The 15,557-nt window shown below is 45.8% G+C and overlaps 1 protein-coding gene across 1 annotated transcript in view; it reads left to right on the top strand.

Moving 5' to 3' along the window:
• CPNE9 (copine family member 9) overlaps window positions 1–15,557 on the top strand; it is a 296,707-nt gene that overhangs the window by 23,313 nt on the left and 257,837 nt on the right. The gene's annotated exons all lie outside the window — the stretch shown is intronic.

Raw genomic sequence — 15,557 nt, 5'->3', positions numbered from 1 at the left:
CTGCTTTGGACAGGCACTCACACCTGGTCAAAGCAGTTAAAACTGTTTTGAATCACTGACTGGTAACCAGCTTACGATTTTACTTAAAAAAATGCTTTGTCCCAATTAATTTGCACAGAACTGTACTTCCCAAATGGCACAAGACAGTGGTATAACTTGAAGATTGTGGATTCCAATGCAAACGTTCCAACAGGGCCTAACTTTTGTGAGTATTTAATAGTAATGGTCATTTCATATGGGCCAAAGGCACCTTTGGCCTCCCTAGGCTGCAGGGCTCGGGTGCGATTGCAACCACTGCACTTATTATAGTTATGCCATGGCACTAGGTGACTACCTCCACCCCAAAGTGGACTAGGTGACTCTGCCACCTTCCCAAATGGCACTAGGTGACTCTGTCTCCTTCTCACATGGCAGTAGGTGACTCTGCCACCTACCCAAATGGCACTAGATGACTGCCACCTTCTGAAACGGCAATAGGCGATTCCGCCTCCCCCACAAATGGCACTAGATTAATCTACCTCTTCCTCAAACAGCACCAGGCGATTCTGCCTCCTCCCCAAATGGAATCAAACGATTCGCCTCCTACCCAAATGGCACCAGGCGACTCTGCCTCCTCTGCAAAGGGCAATAGGGGACTCTGCCTCCTCAAATGGCACCAGACAATTCTGCTTCCTCGCCAAACGACAACAGGCGATTCCACATCCTTCCCAAACAGCACCAGGTGATTCTTACTCCTACTCAAATGGCACTGTCACGGGTCAGTAGGGGGGAAACAGGAAACGTGGAACCTGGGCCCCTGTACTGCCCCTCAGGCTAAGGAGGTGCCCTGACTTTCCTTAACTTGGGGGTACACTTGATTGTAGTGAGGCCCAAGTCCCCGATTTGTCCCTATCTCCCGTTTAGCCCTGAGCTAATCCCCAACCCCCTCCCCAGGAGGTGAGACAGGGAAAACGTGTACTGCACCAAATAACAAACAAAAGATAATACAGACACCTGAGGGTTAAATAAACTACAAAAGCAAACTTAGCTTTATCTGCTACTATTGCTCCGAGCAGCAGAGGACGGCACCAGAAGAAGGGAATAGCTGGAGCTCCACTGCAACACAGCCTGCTCCTGAGTTCAACTTGGTTGGTGTCCACATGAATAATATCACCAACAGTTACTTGGTGCACCTGGTGAGCTTATGTAGGAAGGTGGGAGTGGTTTCCACCTGTATAGGTAATTAATCACAATGCAGTAACACCAGCGGCCATCGGGGGGAAAAACTCACCAGAAGACCAACTAATGATGCAGTAACACCAGCGGCCACCGGGGGAAAAACTAATATTAACCCCCGATGACCTGAAAGGAAAAAAGTTTTAATATGAGAGTCCGGATCTGCCACAGATCCAAAAATGGATTGTGACAGTCACCAGGCAATTCCGCCTTCCCAAACGTCACTAAGTGACTCTGCCTCCTCTACAAATGGCACCAGACGATTCCGCCTACTCCCCAAACGGCAACAGGCGACTTTGCCTCCTCCTCAAACAGCACCCGGCGATTCTGCCTTCTCCACAAATGGCACCAGAACATTCAGCCTCTTCCCCAAAAGGCACCAGGATATTTTGACTGCTCCTCCTCAGACGGAACCAGGTTACTGTCTCCTCCTTACATATAGAGAGAGCATGAATATTTTGACTAAATACCATTCTGGGCCCCTTCTTAACAACAAAATATAAAAAATAAATATTTTATATCTCTTTATAACTATATGTACACATATTACAACTATAGGAATATGTTAATTATAATTCCCTGATGTATCTGATTTCTTTAAAAGACAATGATATATACTTTACATTGATTTGTATTATTATATTTTATTTATCCTAGTCTGATGAAGGTCAATGAATAGACCGAAACGTCATGTTTTTTGGATTGTGCCCTCTGAAATAAAATATTCATTATCAGCATTGATCTTTTGAGTGCCGGATTAATTTTTTACATCACTTTCTTAACAACAAAACTGCAAGCATCGTTATGTTTTAGCGTTTCACAATCTTCTTTTAGGCTGTGTGCCCATGTAGCGTTTTTTAAGCGTTTCCGCAGCGCTTTTAGACAAGCGTTTCTGCTGCGGAAATGCTTAAGAAAAGCATCCAATGTAATATAATGGAAAACACACATGTTGTGCTAATGGTGCGTTTTTTTCCGCTGCGGAAACGCTAAGCGGAAAAAAGCGCAGCATGTTCATTAATTTTGCGGAATCGCGTGCGATTCCCCACACCATCAATTACGCTTGGGAAAACGCATACTAAAACGCTTACAAAAGCGCGTCAAAAACCGGGAAGAGGGTGTGCGTTTCCACTCAGGAATATTCTGCTTGAGAAACGCTACGTGGGCACATAGCCTTAGGCCTCTTTAACACATCAGTTTTTTGCCATCAGTCACAATCCGTCAAAGTGTGAAAAAAACAGATCCTGTGCAGGTTGCAAAAAACTGAAGCACCGGATCATTTTTTTTTACGGATCCGTCGCAGCAACCTGAAGTAGAAATTAAAGGAATAGAATTCTGGAGGGAGGGGGAGAGAGAGAGAGAGCAAAAAGTAAAAAAAAAATTAAGCTCACGCGTTTCAGGTTAGCCACCCTTATTTTTTTTCTCATTGCCCTGTCTTGTGCTCCCTGGCCCTGGTGTTCTTTTCAGTGTCTTTATCCCAGGTTCCCACTTTAATGCCTTTGTTAAAAGTACACTCTTTTTGCTTCTCTTCCCAAGTTCCCCCTTTTGTGTCATTTTACCGGGAGTACATTTTGTGCCCTTATATCACCATATTGTGCCCACATCCTGTTAAATAGAGAGTGCCATGCTTTGCATCATACTGTGCCCACCTAAATGCCAGATAGTGCCAAGCTTTGCTGAGCACAGTGCTTTGATATGTTCACCAGTCTCATAGACTATGAATAGAGCAGCAATATTTGCTTCATCACTGTGTCATTTATTCAGGGTACACAGGCACCCTGTTACCTTGATAGCAGTTCCATGTAATACAAACCGGATCCAATAATTCAAGATCAGTTAACTGGAGGGCAGCTTCTAAGAGCTTCTCTTGATCCAAAGGAGCTGACGCTATGTAGTGCTTCATTCCGCCTGCGGAGGTGCTGTAGAATAATTGAACGCTTGCTGAATTCTTCCTCCACAGATTACACCTGGTATCTGGAGGTCCCAGAATCGGGACAAGTATGATCAGCGTATCATTAAATAAGAAAGACCACAAAAAAAACAAACAAAAACAGGAAAACATTTTAGGGTTGTATACCACTTTAAATTTGAACTAGTTCTAACACATTCGTGCTGAATTCACTCGTTAAGTCAATATCTTTTGCTTTATTTAATTTGCTCTGAAAATCCTCCTGAATTTAATTTATGTGCTTATTATTGAAGGATTGGAAGGATCCTTGTGTGATAATCACGTCTATAGGCTGAGTATTGCTATTTATAAAACCACTTTTTGCATTCTTATGACAAAATCATGGAGCAGAGATTAACACCATCATCCGTGATGCGGCTCGTAACCTCTACTTTCTTCTAACGAGACCTAAGAACAATGGAATTGAAGAACAAGGGTAATGGGAATGGCCAAACAAGATGATCTGGCTCTCCCCTCATCCCCGTATCAGTGAAAACTGGGGTAGTTATTCATGTGCACTGCCATTTCATCCACCAGAAGGACATTGGGACCCCCATTTTTAGGATCAGTGGAGGTCCCAGCAGATGGACCCCAGCAAACATAAACCTGAAGAAGGGTAACCCTGCTTAGAACTTCCGTCAATTAGCTAAATAAGAGCAGTTGCCTCTCTGCCAGGCTTGGCCCACCACGTTGGACATGGTAGCTCCTTCATTTGAATGGGCATCATGTAATACTACTTTGGCCCGTAGAGGTCGCTGCAGGAGCATTGTGTAGTTGGACAAAACTTCCAAAAGGGAAAACCAACTCTTAAAGGAACATAAACTGATCAAGCCATCACTTTATGATCAAAGCACTTCAACCTCCACCGATCTTAAGAATGAAGGGGACACAGCGATGAGCCTTTTTGTGATTTTTCTGGGTACAGTAGCACTTGAAACTACTCAGCTATGCAGGGAACTATAGTGCCATGCACATCGGGTGGCATTGGGTCCTTAACGTAGGGAAAAAAAAAACATGTGGATGCAGTTCTACACTAGCACTGCATTCCTTTGCTTCTGGGGATAGTTGAAGGTCTATAGGTTGGATCTGTAAAAAGGCTCTGTCCTTGCTTGTTCTAAATAGGGCTTCCAAGGACAGGCTTTGTGCTAGCTACTCCGACTATAAGGTCATAGGGGAGCCCTGGCGTACATGCTTTAACCCGAATACAGGTCTGTTGCCTTACATAGGGGCCACCTTGAGTTCTTGGAGTAGCCGGTGGAGCAGGATGGCATGTATGGTCAGGTTGCCAGGTGAGAACCAGGAGGGCAAACAAAAGATAAAATTGTAAATCAAAAGAATAGTCAGAAAAAGGGATGAGGTCAAAACAAAGATCACACAGGCTAAACAGGAGCAGAACAACAAGACTAGTATTACTATGACTGGCAACTCCCAGCAGTAAGCTGGGAGGTCTTGTAGAGTGTGGTGGCCAAATCAGGGAACTGATTGCTCCAACTGGACAGCACACACACATACTGCTAGACTCGACAACACCACAAGTCCCAGCCACATTAGCCTCTGTAGCTGGGCAGAGCCTGAACTGTCCAGAGCTTCTCCAGACAAGCACGTTCTCAAAGATCAGGAAGGATCCTATCTCCTTATTGGCAAAATATATATGACATATCTAATTTAGAGTAATTTCTAATTAAGACTAGAATTATACACACTGGAAAATTGACATTTTTAAAAGGGTCTTTAGGCAATCAGCTGATCACAAAGTGTATCCCTGGTGGACCACTAGTGATCAGCTGTAATCTGCAGGAAAATCTAGTGTTCACTTTTCCTATAGCACCACTGCTGGAGAAATGAAGTATTACACATGTCCATTCAAATCAATCATCAGGATTGGACAGGTCCTCCAGGGAGGAGACATAGGTAGATCTCTCCTATATTTAGAACATTCTCAAATTTGATGTATGGAAAGGTATTTTCTAAATGATTCCACAACCATATGACTCAGTTTCTAATAGCTGCAACTTATATGGGACGGTAAGCGATCCGTGAATATTCACCTCTACATCAGATCCCAATATTGAACTCCAGCTGTGATGAAGCAGAAACCTTATAAATTCCTGTTCCTTATATCTTATCCCTAGTTTGGACAATTCACATTGGGGGGGCCTCACAGCAGGGTGGCATCCTTTTTGCAAGGCTTTCATTTAAAAGCTGTTTATAGACCAAAGAAGAATAGCTCTGTGAGGAAGAATTGGAAAGCGGCAATGAGTTTTCAGCCAACCATTTAAAGCAGTGGTAGGTAACATGATATTTTCCAGAGGCCACACATTACCTGTTACTAAGACACATCAGAACAAATTGTGATATCATAAGACACAGCGGGAAGTACTCAGCACCTCTGTCTAAATAGATACGGAGCAATCACACAGGAAATGTTTCCCTCAGATGCATTTTGCTGTACATAGGAGCAGTATTATAGCAGTTACATTCTTGTACATAGAGGCAGTATTATAGTAGTTATATTCTTGTATATAGGAGCAGTATTATAGCAGTTACATTCTTGTACATAGGGGCAGTATTATAGTAGTTATATTCTTGTATATAGGAGCAGTATTATAGCAGTTATATTCTTGTACATAGGGGCAGTATTATAGTAGTTATATTCTTGTACATAGGGGCAGTATTATAGTAGTTATATTCTTGTACATAGAGGCAGTATTATAGTAGTTATATTCTTGTATATAGGAGCAGTATTATAGCAGTTACATTCTTGTACATAGGGGCAGTATTATAGTAGTTATATTCTTGTACATAGGGGCAGTATTATAGTAGTTATATTCTTGTACATAGAGGCAGTATTATAGTAGTTACAGTCATATGTAAAAGTTTGGGCACCCCTATTAATGTTAACCTTTTTTTCTTTATAACAATTTTGTTTTTTGCAACAGCTATTTCAGTTTCATATATCTAATAACTGATGGACTCAGTTATATTTCTGGATTCAAATGAGGTTTATTGTACTAACAGAAAATGGGCAATCTGCATTTTAATAAAATTTGACCGGTGCAAAAGTATGGGCACCTCAACATAAAAGTGACATTAATATTTCGTAGATCCGCCTTTTGCAAAAATAACAGCCTCTAGTCGCTTCCTGTAGCTATTAATGAGTTCCTGGATGAAGGTATTTGTGACCATTCCTGTTTACAAAACAATTCCAGTTCAGTTAAGTTTGATGGTCGCCGAGCATGGACAGCCCGCTTCAAATCATACCACAGATGTTCAATGATATTCAGGTCTGGGGACTGGGATGGCCATTCCAGAACATTGTAATTGTTCCTCTGCATGAATGCCTGAGTAGATTTGAGGCGGTGTTTTGGATCATTGTCTTTCTGAATTATCCATCACCTGTGTAACTTCAACTTCATCACTGATTCTTGCACATTATGGTCAAGAATCTGCTGATACTGAGTTGAATCCATGCGACCCTCAACTTTAACAAGATTCCCGGTGCTGGCATTGGCCACACAGCCCCAAATCATGATGGAACCTCCACCAAATTTTACTGTGGATAGCAAGTGTTTTTCTTGGAATGCTGTGTGTTTTAGCCTCCATGCATAACGCCTTTTTGTATGACCAAACAACTCAATCTTTGTTTCATCAGTCCACAGGACCTTCTTCCAGAATGTAACTGGCTTGTCCAAATGTTCTTTTGCAAACCTCAGGCGACTCTGTTTGTGGCGTGCTTGCAGAAACGGCTTCTTTCGCATCACTCTCCCATACAGCTTCTTCTTGTGCAAAGTGCGCTGTATTGTTGACCGATGCACAGTGACACCATCTGCAGCAAGATGATGCTGCAGGTCTTTGGAGGTGGTCTGTGGATTGTCCTTGACTGTTCTCACCATTCTTCTTCTCTGCCTTTCTGATATTTTTCTTGGCCTGCCACTTCTGGGCTTAACAAGAACTGTACCTGTGTTCTTCCATTTCCTTACTATGTTCCTCACAGTGGAAACTGACAGGTTAAATCTCTGAGACAACTTTGTGTATCCTTCCCCTGAAAAGCTATGTTGAATAATCTTTGTTTTCAGATCATTTGAGAGTTGTTTTGAGGAGCCCATGATGCCACTCTTCATAGGAGAATCAAATAGGAGAACTACTTGCAAGTGGCCACCTTAAATACCTTTTCTCATGATTTGATACACCTGGCTATGAAGTTCAAAGCTCAATGAGGTTACAAAACCAATTTAATGCTTCAGGAAGTCAGTAAAAAGTAGTTAGGAGTGTTCAAATCAAGAAAATGATAAGGGTGCCCATACTTTTGCAACGGTCAAATTTTGTTTAAATGCAGATTGCACATTTTCTGTTAGTACAATAAACCTCATTTGAATCCAGAAATATAACTGAGTCCATCAGTTATTAGATATGTGAAACTGAAATAGCTGTTGCAAAAACCAAAATTGTTATAAAGAAAAAAGGTTAACATTAATAGGGGTGCCCAAACTTTTACATATGACTGTATATTCTTGTACATAGGGGAGCAGTATTATAGTAGTTATATTCTTGTACATAGGGAGCAGTATTATAGTAGTTATATTCTTGTAAATAGGGAGCAGAATTATAGTAGTTATATTCATGTACATAGGGGCAGTATTATAGTAGTTATATTCTTGTACATAGGGGACAGTATTATAGTAGTTATATTCTTATATTATTAAGTAGTAATGGAGAAACATGCACAGGCTTCCTGTGGCTGATGGCCTTGGAGGATGACCTCCATACTCCCCTGTGCCCCCTGATGCTCTGGTGTTACATTGTCTGACTCCGCCTGGTGGATTTCTGATCTAGTAAGTAGAGTTGAGCGACTTTTGGTTTTTTAGGGTCGCGTTTCGTTTCGTGAAACCCGACTTTTCCAAAAGTCGGTTCGAGCAAGATCGTCCGATTATAGGGAAAAGTCGGGGTCGTCCCGAAACACGAAACCCAATGTAAGTCAATGGGGAATAAAAGTCGGCAGTGAGAGGAGGACAGGAAACACACCTACAGTGCCCATTTGAATGCCAAAAGCATCAATTCTTCTTACTTAAGCTTGTCAACCTTAATTAACTTCATAATACAAGTTACGCACTGAAAAATGGGGGTTATTTGGCTAAAGTTGTGGGGGGGGAGGGCTGGCTGCAGGTTTTCATGTGCCCTGGGCGAAAGAGCGCCCCTTTAACACATACCACAACTCATCATGCTCCGATACGGCAGAGAAATAGCGGTATAGTACAATGAAAAATACCTCACTTTTTACATCTCATGACGAGGCCCATCTATTTCTCCATACAGAATCATTGGTCCCATATAATGTTTGAAACAGTATATGATGAGCTCCACATAATGCTACAGTATATGTTGGTCCCCATGGATGAAGCTCCACTGGCTTATGGGCCCAAATAATGCTCCAAACATAATGGGCTCCATTTCTAATGCTCTAGTGTATAATGGGCCCTGTAAATGCTGCTCCAGTGTCTGATGTCCACCTTTGGAATGTTCCAGTGTATGGTGGGCCCCATCTATCATTCTCCAGAGTATAGTGCTCCCCAAAAATTGCTGTCCCAACATTGAAAACAATCAAATAAGTCTCCTCGCTAGGGAATCCCTGTACTTGTCTGGATTCCTCGTCGTCCCCATCTTCCATCTCACTGCACAGTATTTCAACTTTGCAAGTGCTGTGATCCTGAGGAAGCAGGGGGGGCCCACTCGCTGGCGACGGCACTGGCACAGGGCCCCTGATAGTACGGTGGTGTGTCTGATGGCGGGTGGGCCAAACCTGCACTTTCATCTGCAGCTTCCTCTTTGTCACCGTGTAAGATGGAACTGTATATGGGAAGGGTAACCTGAGTTTCATCAGGGTCAGATTCGGGTCGTGTAGCGTGCGAGGGGAATGTAGTGGTCTGGGTCAATGTACCAGCAGATTCATCGAGCAGTGGCTGGGCATCAGTGCACTTGTGTCGCCCCCAGGAGTACGGTCGCCACAGTGGCATTACCTTCTTCCTAGGGAGTGTGATGTCATGCTTGGGAGCAACGAAGGATCTCTCTAGCAGGTTAACTGATTGGGCGGCGTTATTCCCACAAGTCATGACCCTCCAAACAGCGTTCATGAAGGCAAAGTGTTTGTTTTACGTGGGCAGTATGGTTGCAAAGCTGAACCTTAAAGGAATGTCCAGAAGGGCACCACCAGGAGTGGAGCCTACGGTTAAATTTGACTCCACCTGGGAAACCTCAACCATGCCAGCTACAGAACAGATGCACACATTGCAAGCTTAATTCCGTTAACGAACGAGACTCCGTCATGCCCCGCGGTCCGAGTCCGGCTTACTAGAGGGACACGTGAGGCTCTGGCACATGAGATTGGCCAATAACTGGTGTGTCATGCCCTTACATGTCCGTGGCTGCATGTGCGCTACACTGAAAAGGCCAGCGTTTGTCGCTTACAGGTGCAGATAACCCGCTGAACAACGTTAGTGATGGGGATCACTGATTACAATTATTACCCGCGAACAATGATTTCCCAGTAAGTGCAGGTCAACCGCAGTTCCGGAATTAGGCCTAACCGTCATTCCTGAAAAAATGAAAAACTTACGTGTGCAAACCACAGGTGCTGTAGCTTGCTTAACAGCTCGCAAGCCGTTCTCACGCCCAGTATGGATTACACGTGATTGCACAAAGGTGAGAAAGGGTACCGTATCCCCAGATAACATGTATGGATAGCGTACACATTCAAAATATATGTCTATACATCAGGAGGCAGGCTCAGACGGTGTTAGGCCCAGTATGGATTGCACGTGATTGCACAAAGGTTAGAAAGGGTACCGTTTCCCCGGATAACATGTATGGATAGCGTACACATTCAAAATATATGTCTCAGGAGGCAGGCTCAGACGGTGTTAGGCCCAGTATGGATTGCACGTGATTGCACAAAGGTTAGAAAGGGTACCGTATCCCCAGATAACATGTATGGATAGCGTACACATTCAAAATATATGTCTCAGGAGGCAGGCTCAGACGGTGTTAGGCCCAGTATGGATTGCACGTGATTGCACAAAGGTTAGAAAGGGTACCGTATCCCCGGATAACATGTATGGATAGCGTACACATTCAAAATATATGTCTATACATCAGGAGGCAGGCTCAGACGGTGTCAGGCACAGTATGGATTTGACGGCCCAGACTACAGCGGAGGAGCAGGGAGAGGTAAAGATTGCAAATGCTGGGGCCCTGCCCAAGCAAGGGGGGCCCACTCGTGGGCGTCGGTACTGGCACTGGGCCCCTCATAGTACGGCGGTGTGTCTGACGGCGGGTGTGCACCACCACCGTCAGAGACACTTGATTGCACTATGAAGGACCCTGTACCAGTGCCCGCGCCCAAGAGTCGGCCTACCCACCTGTCCAGGGCAACGGCACTCGCACGGTGTCGTGCGCTAGGTGGTGACCCCGGCCATGGGGGGGGGGCAGCACAGTTAGGGAGTTTTAGAAAGTGGCATATGTTGATGTTGGACATTCAGCTGATGCAAAAGGTGAAATAGGTCAAGTCCCAGGAAGAGGTGGACCAAAGCAAGCCATTTTTCTGTCACCCTATGTGTCATCAGAGGAAGGTGGGACAAAATCCTTGGAAACCCATGCGTGGTTCATTTTAATGAAGGTTAGATCATCCACATTTTGGGTTGACAGACGGGTCCTTTTTTCTGTCAGGATTGATCCAGCTGCACTGAAGACTCTTTCCGATAGCACACTTGCAGCTGGGCAAGCGAGCTCCTGTAAGGCATATTGTGCCAATTCAGGCCAGGTGTCTAGTTTAGCGGCCCAATAGTCAAAGGGGAATGACCTGTGTGGGAGAACATCGATATGGGAGGAAAAGTAGCTTGTAACCATAGTTGACAACTGCTGTCTCCTGTCACTTTCCATCGATGCAGTATTACCAGTTGTGTGAGCGGTGCTTGAAAAATCAGTCCACAACATTGTCATGAAACCCCTGTCTCCAACGCCACTTCTGCTGTGTGCACCACGAACACCTCTGCCAAGCTGCCCCCGGCCCGTACGGCTCGTGTGAGAACCATCACCGCTGCTGTGTGCTGGGAATGCCTCAAGCAACCGATTTACCAGAGTTGCTTGTTTATTAGCCAATATTAGGTCAAGGTTCTCCTGTGGCATGATGTTTTGTAATTTGCCTTTATAGCGTGGATCCAGGATGCTGGCCAACCAGTAGTCGTCATCGTTCATCATTTTGGCAATGCGTGGGTCCCTTTTTAGGATCTGCAAGGCATAGTCTGACATGTGGGCCAATGTTCCCGGTGTCAATGATGCACTGTGAGTGCTGGTTGGAGGAGCACTTTCTGGCAAATCCACATCCCTCCAGTCACGCACAAACCCTGTACCAGACCTTGCCACGCCAACATTTTCACTTGCCCCACGAGATGCATCCTCCTCCCCTAAGTAATCATCCCCATCATCCTCCTCCTCCTCCTCTTCTTCCTCCACCTCGTCCAGGAGAGGTCCCTGAGCAGACAATGGCTGAATGTCATCAAGGATTCCCTCCTCCTCTTCCTCCTCATCAACATTGGCTGCAGACGCCTGCTCCTTAAGGTGCGTCCAAGTTTGCATGAGCAGACGCATAAGTGGGATGCTCATGCTTAGGATGGCGTCGTCTGCGCTTACCAGCCGTGTGCATTCCTCAAAACACTGAAGGACTTTACAGAGGTCTTTCAGCTTCGACCACTGCACACCTGTCAACTCCATGTCTGCTCTCAAAGTGCCTGGCCGTGTATCCTCCCACAAATGCATTATGGCCTGCCTCTGCTCGCACAGCCGCTCCACCATGTGCAGGGTGGAGTTCCACCTTGTTGCAATGTCGATAATGAGGCGGTGGTCGGGAAGGTGGAGCAATCGCTGCAGCTTCTGCATACGAACGGAGTGTACAGGCGACCGGCGGATGTGCGCGCACAGTCTTCGCACCTTCTGGAGCAGGGCTGTTAACTCCGGATAATTTTTGAGGAAGCACTGCACCACCAGGTTCAAGGTGTGAGCCAAGCAAGGTATATGGCTGAGTTTTGAAAGGGCTATGGCTGCCACAAAATTACGGCCGTTATCACTAACTACCTTGCCTGCCTCAAGATGTACACTGCCCAGCCATGACTCAGTTTGTCGCTTCAAGTACTCGGCCAGCACCTCGGCGGTGTGTCTGTTGCCCAAACACATCATCTGCAACACAGCCTGCTGACGCTTTCCACTAGCTGCTCGATAGGGGGACACATCGTGTGCAACAGTGGCAGCTGCAGATGGAGTGCTCGTACGACTGCGCTCTGTGGACGAGCTTTCGCTTCTGGAGGAGGAGGAGGAGGAGGGTGGAACGCCTACAGCCAACTGTTTCCTATACCGTGGGCTAGGCAGCACTGTCCCACCACCGCTGTCCCCTGTGGACCCTGCAGCCACCACATTAACCCAGTGCGCAGTGATGGACACGTAACGGCCCTGGCCATGCCGACTGGACCATGCATCAGTTGTGAGGTGCACCTTTCCGCTCACTGACTGCTTGAGTGCATGGACAATGCGGTCTTTCACATGATGGTGGAGGGCTGGGATGGCTTTGCGAGAGAAGAAGTGGCGACTGGGTAGGTCATAGCGTGGTACTGCATAGGCCATGAGTTCGCGGAAAGCTGTGCTTTCCACCAACCGAAAGGGCATCATCTCAAACGAGATTAGTTTGGCAATGTGGGCGTTCAAACCCAGTGTACGCGGATGAGAGACTGAGTACTTTCTTGACCTACTCATAGTGTCTGGGAGGGTGAGCTGGACTTGAGAGCTGCATATGGTGGAAGTAGCGGTGGACAGGGCGGACTGAGAGAGGGTTGATGATGGTGATGGAGTTGGTGTTCTTTCTGATGGCCTAGAATCAGTCTTTCGTTGATATAACAGTGGGATTCCCTGACTGCTGTGGCCTTGCAACGACACCTCAACATTTGCTGCTGTGCTAACCGGTGGGCTTACAGTGGGGGAAACAATGTAGCGTTGCTGACTACCTTCGTTGTGATCAGTTGCACATGTGGCACTTGAGGTTTGGTGTTGTGTCCACGCTTGCAAGTGCATGCTGGTTAAATGTCTAAGCATGCAACTGGTATTCAAATTTTTCAGATTTTTCCCTCGGCTAAAGGTCTTTGCGCACTTCTTACAGATAACCTTGGCCTGATCATGAGGATTTTGTTCAAAAAAGTGCCACACTGCACTCTTCCTACTTTGGCAGACATTTTGCGGCCTAGCACGCTGTGATCTTTTGACCCTCTGGACAAGCTGTCCAGCAACTCTTTTGATGTTTGGAACCTGTCTTTGGAGTGCTCCGGGCCTGCCAGATAACAGCTGTTGCGATGTCGATGTCTGCTGTGGATGCTCCTCATCTGAGCTATTGGAAGCAGCACCCTCTTCCCCCAATGGATGCCAATCTGGGTCAACAACTGGGTCATCCATCACCTCCTCTTCTATGTCATGTGCACCTTCCTCTGTGTCACCGTGTATGGTGGTATAGTGTGTGGGAAGGGGCACCTGAGTCTCATCAGGGTCAGAATCTGGCTCTGTACACTGCGAGGACAATGTAGTGCTTTGAGTGAATGTACCAGCAGAATCATCCATCAGCGGCTGTGCATCAGTGCACTCCATGTCAGATTCATCTTGGCCTGGGTAATTCACCATTTCACTTGATAATCCAGGCATGGTATGTGAAAACAGCTCCATGGAGTAATCAGTAGTATGGCCTGCGTCATCCTTCAATCTTGGTTGGGGTGAAGGACACAAGGAAAGGTGTGGTTCATGAACATGAGCCTCCAATGACGACTCAGTGCTTTTACTTTTTACAACTGAAGAAGAGGAGGCGATAGAGCTGGAGGCTGAGTCAGCAATGTAAGACAAAACTTTTTCCTGATGCTCTGGCTTTAAAAGCGGTTTGCCAACTCTTAGAAAACTAAGCGTTCGAGGCCTTATGTAGCCAGACGATGACGCAGGCTCAACACCTCCTGCATTCGGTCCTATTTTGCTCTTGCCACTACCATCAGATCCACCACCAACACCATCATTACCAGCTGCCAACCCCCGCCCAATTCCACGGCCTCTTCCACCAGCCTTCCTCATTTTTGGTAGAAATGTAGACAAAATCCAACAAACTATATAGTAATGTAAAACAAGGTACAAGGTGTCTATAGGACAGGGGAGATTTTGAATTTCTGCAGACACTTGTGGACACTGGACACTTTTGGATTGTGTGAGGCCCAATGAATATCTGAGCGCTATGTGACAGGCTCGATGGCACAGCTGTGACCAAAGTGACTAGAGGATAAGGGAGATTTTGAATCTCTGCACACACTTTTGGACACTGGACACTTTTGGATTGTGTGAGGCCCAATGAATATCTGAGCGCTATGTGACAGGCTCGATGGCACAGCTGTGACCAAAGTGACTAGAGGATAAGGGAGATTTTGAATCTCTGCACACACTTTTGGACACTGGACACTTTTGGATTGTGTGAGGCCCAATGAATATCTGAGCGCTATGTGACAGGCTCGATGGCACAGCTGTGACCAAAGTGACTAGAGGATAAGGGAGATTTTGAATCTCTGCACACACTTTTGGACACTGGACACTTTTGGATTGTGTGAGGCCCAATGAATATCTGAGCGCTATGTGACAGGCTCGATGGCACAGCTGTGACCAAAGTGACTAGAGGATAAGGGAGATTTTGAATCTCTGCACACACTTTTGGACACTGGACACTTTTGGATTGTGTGAGGCCCAATGAATATCTGAGCGCTATGTGACAGGCTCGATGGCACAGCTGTGACCAAAGTGACTAGAGGATAAGGGAGATTTTGAATCTCTGCACACACTTTTGGACACTGGACACTTTTGGATTGTGTGAGGCCCAATGAATATCTGAGCGCTATGTGACAGGCTCGATGGCACAGCTGTGACAAAAGTGACTAGAGGATAAGGGAGATTTTGAATCTCTGCACACACTTTTGGACACTGGACACTTTTGGATTGTGTGAGGCCCACTGATATCTGAGCGCTATGTCACAGGCTCGATGGCACAGCTGTGACAAAAGTGACTAGAGGATAAGGGAGATTGGATTGCTTTTAAAAAAGCAGTTTGCAGAGCAGTGGGTAAACAGCAATGCCAGCCTGTCAGGAAGCCTTAAAAGGCAGCCCAACAACCAACACCACTGATACACCACAATATAGCCTCCCCTTGCACTGCACACACAGTGACTGGTGTGTTGTGCAGGCCAAATTGCTAGCAGCAGAAGCAGTTTTTTTTTCTTCTCAGCAGGACAAAAAAAAAAATTGGGATTGCTTTTAAAAAAGCAGTTTGCGGAGCAGTGGGTAAACA

This window comes from Dendrobates tinctorius, unplaced genomic scaffold (assembly GCF_039654945.1).
Source record: "Dendrobates tinctorius isolate UK_male_01 unplaced genomic scaffold, ASM3965494v1 ptg000027l, whole genome shotgun sequence".
NCBI classification, from domain to species: domain Eukaryota; kingdom Metazoa; phylum Chordata; class Amphibia; order Anura; family Dendrobatidae; genus Dendrobates; species Dendrobates tinctorius.
Note: the sequence above shows the minus strand (reverse complement) of the source record. Positions and strands in the feature narration are given on the sequence as shown.